The sequence below is a fragment of the Neophocaena asiaeorientalis genome, unplaced genomic scaffold, assembly GCF_003031525.2.
Source record: "Neophocaena asiaeorientalis asiaeorientalis breed wild unplaced genomic scaffold, Neophocaena_asiaeorientalis_V1.1 scaffold218, whole genome shotgun sequence".
NCBI lineage: Eukaryota > Metazoa > Chordata > Mammalia > Artiodactyla > Phocoenidae > Neophocaena > Neophocaena asiaeorientalis.
Window position 1 is genome coordinate 1,285,014 of NW_020172818.1, and position 9,487 is coordinate 1,294,500.

Here is a 9,487-nt window from a genome sequence, read left to right on the forward strand (position 1 = left end):
ATATTTTCTCCCATTCTGAGGGTTGTCTTTTGGTCTTGTTTATGGTTTCCTTTGCTGGGCAAAAGCTTTGAAGTTTCATTAGGTTCATTTGTTTATTTTTGTTTTTATTTCCTTTTCTCTAAGGAGGTGGGACAAAAAGGATCTTGCTGTGATTTATGTCATTGAGTGTTCTGCCTATGTTTTCCTCTAAGAGTTGGATCATTTCTGGCCTTACATTTAGGTCTTTAATCCATTTTGAGTTTATTTTTGTGTATGGTGTTAGGGAGTGATCTAATCTCATACTTTTACATGTACCTGTCCAGTTTTCCCAGCACCATTTATTGAAGAGGCTGTCCTTTCTCCACTGTACATTCCTGCCTCCTTTATCAAAGATAAGGTGACCATATGTGCGGGGGTTTATCTCTGGGCTTTCTATCCTGTTCCATTGATCCATCTTTCTGTTTTTGTGCCAGTACCATACTGTCTTGATTACTGTTGCTTTGTAGTATAGTCTGAAGTCAGGGAGCCTGATTCCTCCAGCTCCTTTTTTCGTTCTCAAGATTGCTTTGGCTATTCGGGGTCTTTTGTGTTTCCATACAAATTGCGAAATTTTTTGTTCTAGTTCTGTGAAAAATGCCAGTGGTAGTTTGACAGGGATTGCATTGAATCTGTGGATTGCTTTGGGTAGTATAGTCATTTTCACAATGTTGATTCTTCCCATCCAAGAACATGGTATATCTCTCCATCTGTTTGTATCATCTTTAATTTCTTTCATCAGTGTCTTATAATTTTCTGCATACAGGTCTGTTGTCTCCTTAGGTAGGTTTATTCCTAGATATTTTATTCTTTTTGTTGCAATGGGAAATGGGAGTGTTTTCTTGATTCCACTTTCAGATTTTTCATCATTAGTGTATAGGAATGCCAGAGATTTCTGTGCATTAATTTTGTATCCTGCTACTTTACCAAATTCATTGATTAGCTCTAGTAGTTTTCTGGTACCATCTTTAGGATTCTCTACGTATAGTATCATGTCATCTGAAAACAGTGACAGTTTTACTTCTTTTCTGATTTGGATTCCTTTTATTTCTTTTTCTTCTCTGATTGCTGTGGAAAACTTATTCATTATTGCTTTTATTTCCAAAGGATAACATGTTCCGCATAAGACCATACACACCAAAAAGAATATTGTGCAGTTGGCCACTGAACTTATTTTGTAATCACATTTTTTCATAATTTTAATTCTACAATTCCATTTTTTTAAATAAATAGCAGATATCAAGCATCCAAATATGTTATAAATTTTATAATGCCAAATAGTTCTATTTCTACATGTAACTTTCTGTATTTCATTGGCTGTGTTTAATAAAAAATAACATGACATGGTAAACAAATGAGTCTTTCACTTATTATCAGGTGACCTTACCAACTAAATCCACTTCTCTGAGCCTTTGTTTCCTTATCTATGTAGCTACCTATTTCACAGAATTATTGTATGGCTCTAATAAAACAATGTGTTTGAAAATATTATACACAATTTAAAGCACTATAGATATCTAGACATTTTACTAGTGGTCATTGTAAATCCATGGTGTGTCTCTTTCGGTTCAAAAATTGCAAATGGTAGCCAAAGCAACCATGCTCTGCATGTTCTCAGCTGCACTCTCATCAGCCATGTCTTATAGCATGTCTTATCTTAGATTCCTCTCCCTCCAATCCTGTCAGTTTTGCCTCAGGAACATCTCTTGAATCTGGTATCTTTGTATTTTTCCAATGCTAATTAATACCTGTTTCAGCTTTTCATCTATTCTTGCTTGTACTATAGAAACAATATTTTATATAATATTTCTGTTTCTATGGGGTTTTTTTTCTATTCAAATCCATCCTCTACCCTGCTGCGAGTGTTATCTTTTCAAAAATACAAGTATATCATTGTCATTCTCAGTAACTCCCAATTTTCTAAAATAACTAAGGCCTGCGTCCTCCATGTATTATGCAACTCCCATCAAAATCTGCTGGACCTAATTCCAGGCTAAACCCTGCCTCTCCCACTGTACATCCTTTGCTTCAGCCACTTTGAATTTCACACTTTTCCACAAATATGATTCTTCATGATTTTAAGCCTATGCTGAGCTATCCTTTCCATATAAAATATTCTCAATGTGACAGGATTGTGTAAAGATAGAAATAAAAGTATTTAAAGTTGAGAAGTACTACACTATAAAATTATTGTTAATGTTATTGTACAAATCTTAATAATATAAAAAACTCTTAGCCTAGGCATACAATGACAATTGATTTTTTTTTTTAATCTCCGTCTATAAGACTGTCAAGGAACAGTCTAGTATGCCATTTAGCACACCAGAATTAAAAGATCTGACAAAATGAATGGTTTTAAAACTGAATGACTTTGGTAAAATTCAAATAGCCTCTTATATCTCTTGGACATTGCATATAATTGTATATCATTTGATGTAAATTTTGATGCATGAAAATTCCATTCTGAATTAATTTGTTTAGTTAAGAATGGCATAATGACACTGTAATCTTCATTTTTTATAATTCTTTTATTCAAAATGCCTAAAGCCCTTTAATAAACATTTCTGTGATAGGAAGAAGTAGAGAATAGTTCCTCTTCAGACATTAAGGCAAGGTCCTTGAAAGTGAAGAGGATCTTTTACTACGTGTATAGAGTGATGTGCAAGCCTGAAACTGGGTTTCTGAGGCCAGTTTCACTACAATTTGGTGATAGAGGAAGGGAATCAGAGATAATAATAATCCTTTAAAAAAACATTTACTGAGCACCTTCCATGTACTAGGTGCTTCCTCATTTGGCCTTCAAAACAATACTAAGACATATATATTTATGAGAGTGAGAAAAGAGCAGGGACTCTTCCCTGGACATTTAAGTCTGAGGCAGCAGATCAAAAAGTCATCCTTTCATTCACAGCCATCCATTGAACGCCTTCCATGCTCCAATTCAGTGCCTGGTATCTGGAATGTAAGTGATGATTACACCAGAGACCCTGCTCAGCAAGAGCTCATGTTTATTGGGTTGACACTCAGGACCATCTTGTAATACACTGAATAAGGCATGTCAAATTTAAAACACAATAGACCTGTTATTGTTATTTTCTTTACTAGTATGCTCTTTTTCTCTCACATCTGCCCTACTGTTAATCCTGATGACCTTACATTTCTTGATCATTTTCTGTAATGAAGAACAAAGTGGTTGGAAAGAAGGACCTCCTATCATTGGGCCTTTACATGTGGATGCCTTGTGTGAACCCCTTTGCATGTTAGCACCTGGGCAGAAGAGAGCTTTAGCCCTGAAATACCTGTGCTCCACATCATATCTTACTTATACTGGGCCTCCTTGCCATTGACCCTTTTTCTCACAGATTTGGTTTTCCCAGCTGTTTAGACTTCCCTTGTGGATTTTTGGACTGAGTCTAGACTTAATCCTAGAGTTTGATGTAGAGTGCATTCTTGGGTATACTTTGTGCAAGATTGTTTGAATTCAGGGAGGTGATCTGTTGAACAAAATGAGCCCAAACTTCTTTACTGGACATTATGAGTTTTCTTGTGCCTAATAGAAGGCAAAGAGGGGTAAGAGACTACCTCCCCCAATTTTAAACCATGAAACCCCAAGAAGGAAGATTTAAGTGAGTGGAAGGGAACATAGAAGAAAGACAAGGAGGCAGGGTGAGACTACTCTGGCTAGGCTGCAGGCTCCCAAGGCTAAGGGAACATGTCAGTCATGTTTACCGCTGAATTTCCAACACCTAGCATAGCATCTGGAATCTAGTAGGAATTCACTAAATATGTGTCAAAAAACGAAGGCAGGGCAGGAAGAGCCATGGTGGGTTCAGGATTACAGAGTGTTTTTCCAGCCCTCCAAAAAAATATTAGAAGAATAAAAGGATAGACTTGGTTCAACATCAATCCATGCCACGTACAGCTTGATCTACTGCTATATCTAGTACCTATGAATCCTTCTACTATCAGAGAAACCAGTTATTACCAAGTATGTGTAGGGTTCTTTGTCTGTACTTACAGAAGAATATAGACTTACAGTGCAAAAAAGAAGTAAGATGTAGAACTGTGTTCCAGTAGAGAGGTTGTGAAACCCTGGAGTATTTGACAGAGGAAGCCTCTGTCAGATTAGCACCCCCTCTGTATGATGGTTGAGCAGAGGAGGAGGCAACAGCAGAGATGAGCTTGTGCAACATCCCTTTAACTCTGTGACTTAGTGACTTTGAAAAATTCCTCCAAAAATAAATAATTCACAGAGAAGAAAACTTGCACCAAACGTGTTTCAGTACTTTTGCCTTTAATAAAGACTGAGAACTTTCTTGGAAAGGAGGAAAACTGAAACTAAAATGTCTTACCTGAAGAAAATTAGATCTATGTCATGTGAAAATCATCCCCAATCCAGAAGACAGGCTATGTTCGTTATATTAAGACAAAAGGGCTCTAACATGGTAGTCTTTTCCACATACCTACAATTTATTAAATTTTACTCAGATGAGTTGACTGGCTAAAACAGATATCCATGGAAGAATCACACTTTATCTCTAATCATTTTCTTGAGGGACTTATAATGCTTATAATCTGTGCAAGATTGTTTGAATTCTGGGATGTGATCTGTTGAACAGAGCACTCCCAAATTTCTTCACCAAACATTGCAAATTTTCTTGTGCCTAATAGAAGACAAAGATGGACTTCTACATTAATTCATTTTTTATAGAGCCATCAAATATTTCTAAGAACTTAGAACTACAGGTACTATGCTCGGTAGTCAGGGAAAAAGAGACCACGGTTTCTGCCCTCCAGGAACAACTAGTCTAGGGAAGGAGATACTCAAAAAAATATCAGCTCATTCTGTGACAAATCTCTGGTTCATGGAAAAGAATGATTATAAGCCTCATTCCTAGAGGCTGTAGAAAAAACAATGTTTAGAATTAATATTTTGAAATACTTTTGGTGATTTCAAATGAAAGCCAGAGTTCCTGCATGCTGACAAACTTCCCAACTAGGAATGTTCTTTGCATCACTCAAGTGGTTGGGAGATTGGTATCCAATGTTGGCTTATCATCTCTAGACTTTCCAGTACCTTCTCATAAGTCTCAAATAATAATTTTTAAAAATACTACTGTCATCACCATCAACAGCAGCAACAATATTTGCATAACATCTCCTATATGCTAAGCATCGTGCTTGATATTTAAATACTGTCTCAAATTGTCACAACAAACCTACAAAATGGGCATTATTCCTAGTTGACAAACCAGGACTCAGAGAGACTACATATCTTCTCTAAAGTGATATAGCTTAAATGTATCGGTGCCAGGATTCAAATTCTGACTTAGAACATATATGCTCTCCACTGGACCATTCTTTCTTTCCAGAATCTACAATTTTTTCCCTTCCTAGACTACTTAGACCCTCACTGACCCTCAACAGTGCTCTATGTTTGCTATGGCTGCGTAACAAAGTATTACAGACTGGGTGGCCTAAACAGCAGGAATTAATTGTCACAGTTCTAGAGGCTAGAAGTCCAAGATCAAGGTGTCAACAGGCTTAGTTCATTCTGAGGACTGTGAGGGAAGGTTCTAGGCCTCTTTCCTTAAATTATTGATGGGGTCTTCTCCCTACCTGTTCATATCATCTTCCCTCTGTGTATATCTCTGTGTCCAAATTTTTCCTTTTTAAAAGGACACCAGTCATATTGGATTAGGGCCCACCCTAATAACCTCACTTTAACTTGATTACCTCTGTAAAAACCCTATCTTCAAATAAGGTCACTGTCTCAACTAGTGAGGCTTAGGACTTTAACACTTGAATTTAGGGGGACATGAGTATTAGGTGCAATTCAAGCCATAGCATGTGCATTTTGAAATCTAGCAACTAACATCTCTTTCTGGATCTCATCTATCTTGGCACTGCTATTGGAGTGAGCATTCTAAACCACATATCTAATCACAGCTTGGCTCTCTTTAAAATCTTCAAGAAGTCCTCGTTGCTAGCAGTTAAGTTCTAAATTATAGGCATGACAAATAAAGGTTTTCACAATGAGGTCAGTAAGTAATTTTCCACCTTCATCTCCCATCACTCTGCAGTCAAAGAATATGCAAATACCTCCTGGAAGAATAGATTGTTCAATTTTCCAAATGCTTTCTTATTTCGTCATGTTACTGGAAAATTAATTTTATAATGTTACTCATTTTTTTAGAGACGAAACTACTAAGATACAGAGAGGTAATGAGTTGCCTGGGATTATTCTCCTTCCTTGAGATCATATGGTCAATTATAGCAAAGATTCACTAGGGCTTAGCATTTCTCTCTATTAAAAAACTTGGAAACATCTGTCAGTTTTTCTTTCTCACCAAACTGTGATTTCCTGCCAAACCTTCTCACCAGTGCTTGATACAGTGCCTAGAATACAAGAGATAGTCAATAAAAGTTTGTTGAATTGAAATAAATCAAATATTCTAACAGCCAAATCACAAGATATTGTGTACTAACACAGACTCCAATGCTGTCATTTAAATGTCTAGGTATAATCGGAAAGACAGATCTTTTTTGATTGATTGATTGATTCATTCATTCATTGCCAGACACTGTTCCAAGTGTTAAAATTGAGTGATAAGTAAGACCCCACAAATTACCCTCTCCCAGAGCTCATATTCCAGTTGGAGAAGGGAGTTAAACAAGTAAGCCAAAGAAAAGCATAATTTTAGATAAAAACAAGTGCCATGAAGTAAACAAGCGAGGGCAATGTGATAAAGAATGGTTTGGAGGCATTCTTTGGGAGAAGTATGGCTCTAAAAAGGTGCCCAGGAAGGACTCCTTAGGAAACAGAGACATAAATAGAAAAAAGGAACCAGAGAAGTTAGAGCAAGTGCAGTGCCCTGTGTCAGGAGGGTGGATAAAGCATCCAGTACTTAAAAAGAGTAGTAGAGATACCGGTATGTAAAAGAATGAGGTATTGCTACAAGAGAACTTTTCACAATAAAAAGAGCTTGTCATTATTATCTCAAGAGCAATGGGAAGCCACTGAAAGGTTAGATTGAATTCGGGGTAAGGGTGGAATTTAATCAGATTTGTGTTACAAATGTAATCTACTCATCCCTGAGATGTCATCTCCGGCTGTCCTTAGAGTCTTTCCCAACATCCCAGTCTTGGTTCATTCCATTCTTATTCTTTCTCAGGAGCTCATTTTCCTATCTTTCAAGACATTGTCTCATTTGTGGCTATATAAACATTAATGTGAATAAGTCACCCACTCCTACTAGACTGTAAGCTTCATGAGGTCAAGACCGGGTCTGGTCTTTGCTCAACATTGCATTCTAGGGCGAGGCAGAGTTTGGTACAGAAGGTGCTTGATGGACATTTCTTAAGACAAAGAGGAGCAATTTAAATAATTACATGTATGCCCCCTCTAGAGAAAAGAGTTGAGGCAGGAGTCCTTCAACAGTTATGTGATAAACATAAAATTGTTAATGGTAGAAGAACCAAAAAAAATTAAAAAGAGTGGGAAGGAAGAGAAGGGAAGGGAAAATAGGGTTGACTGGGGTTATGCAAAAACAGTTTAGCTTAGGACATTAGAGCAGCTAATCATATCAGATTATTAGAAAAATGTTCGTCCGTTATGGTTTTGGCTTAACCATTGCTGCAGGACAGTTAAGATTCAAAACAAATCGCTTGAAAGCTGATCAGCCGTACTTTCTGTGAACAAGATTTGCTCCAGGGTTTGGGCGAGCAGGGAGAAATTTTAAACTAGATTTCAATTTATGTAACAAACTGCATCCAGAACATGCTGTGATCATAAGAAATATTCTTTCTGATTTTTTGAGTGGATGCTAAGGGCTACCAATTAAAATGAACTTCTAGAATCCCTTGAACTCATCTGTTCATGGAAAATTCATTTTCCCTTCCCCACTGTTTCTCTCTTCTATTTTGTAATACTACTATTTTTCTACTGGGTTGCCCATGGATTTTCTGTTAGTGGGTAAATCTACAGAAAATTTCATGAGAGAAATAGGCAATATCACTATTGTTTTTAACAGGATAAACCAAGTGTACCATGACAACCACAAAAAGGTAAGCACTTCTAAAAAGCCACCCTGTGGTCAGGTAGACAGGAAATGTTAGTGCATGTCAGAGAAGAGAGCTCTTTGGGGCAGAAATAGTCAAAAGAGACTTGAGGGAGTGAAGAGGACATTTTATAAGAGAGGTGATTCTGAACTGAGGTGGACAGAGCTGATTGTGGTAGGACCACAAAGCAAGCTGTTGGATGGTAGGACTGAGCAGCACTGAAAACCGGACTCATTCATTTTTTCCCCTAAACTGTCTCCCTCAGAAATGAACGCAGGAATATATATTTTGGGGCATAACAATTTTTTCCCCATTATCCAGCTATATGATCAAAGAATCCAAAATGGGAAATTTAAAAATTCAGTTTGAAAAGGATTTTCAATTCCAATGTGCCCATAAAAATTTTTTTCTCTGGCATTAAAGAAACATTCAATTTTGTTCATTCCTTGCAATGTTAAACTGAGGGAAAACACTTTACCACACTTCTGTTTAAAGACAAGAGTAGAGTGAAGTTGGCAATGACAAACCTGTGCTAAATATCGTATCTAAATTCATAAAATATTTACTTCTTTACTGACTAGTAGATTAAATACTATTCTGTTTCAAACCTGTTATATGTTTACTTATATACATATAAATGTATGTATCTATTTTCTTCCTTGTTCTACATTAGACAACATCAAATCCTTTACTGAACAAAACAGAAAACTGATTATGTCCCAGAGTGGCTTGAAGCTAATTTTAATGGAATGCTATTTTAGAAAAAACCCTACTGACTATATAGGTATTTTCTTAATTTTGCAGAAAGAGAATCAATTTATGTTAGTTGATGTATATTAATATGCTGCCTGTATATAATAAAATGCATAAATAAAATTTTCTCTTGCTCTTTTTGACCAATCTGAAAATATGTACCACAAGGCAAATATCTTCATGGTTTTAACTTTCTTTCTGGAACTCATCCTTCCTAAAAATAAGTAATGAACCATTTTCTCATCTTGCTTTGCACTCCTGCTGAATAGATCTGAGGATGAACTTAAGAAAACATTGCTTACGGCTCAGTTGCAAGGGCTGGTGTAGAGGACAAGAAACTTATTTGAGTATAATACTTTCTTTCCTGGGGTATATAAGAGAAATATTCATATAGAGAATAAAAAAATTTTGGGCACTTAAAAAAAATAGATATCGGGGCTTCCCTGGTGGCGCAGTGGTTGAGAGTCCGCCTGCCGATGCAGGGGACACGGGTTCGTGCCCCGGTCCGGGAGGATCCCACATGCCGTGGAGCGGCTGGGCCCGTGAGCCATGGCCACTGAGCCTGCGCGTCCGGAGCCTGTGCTCCAAAACGGGAGAGACCACAACAGTGAGAGGCCCACTACTGCAAAAAAAAAAAAAAAAAAAAAAAAAAAAATAA

At 36.9% G+C, this 9,487-nt stretch overlaps 1 protein-coding gene across 1 annotated transcript in view; it reads left to right on the forward strand.

Moving 5' to 3' along the window:
- The window catches only part of KCNIP4 (potassium voltage-gated channel interacting protein 4), a 1,180,242-nt gene that overhangs the window by 1,007,101 nt on the left and 163,654 nt on the right, over positions 1–9,487 (forward strand). The gene's annotated exons all lie outside the window — the stretch shown is intronic.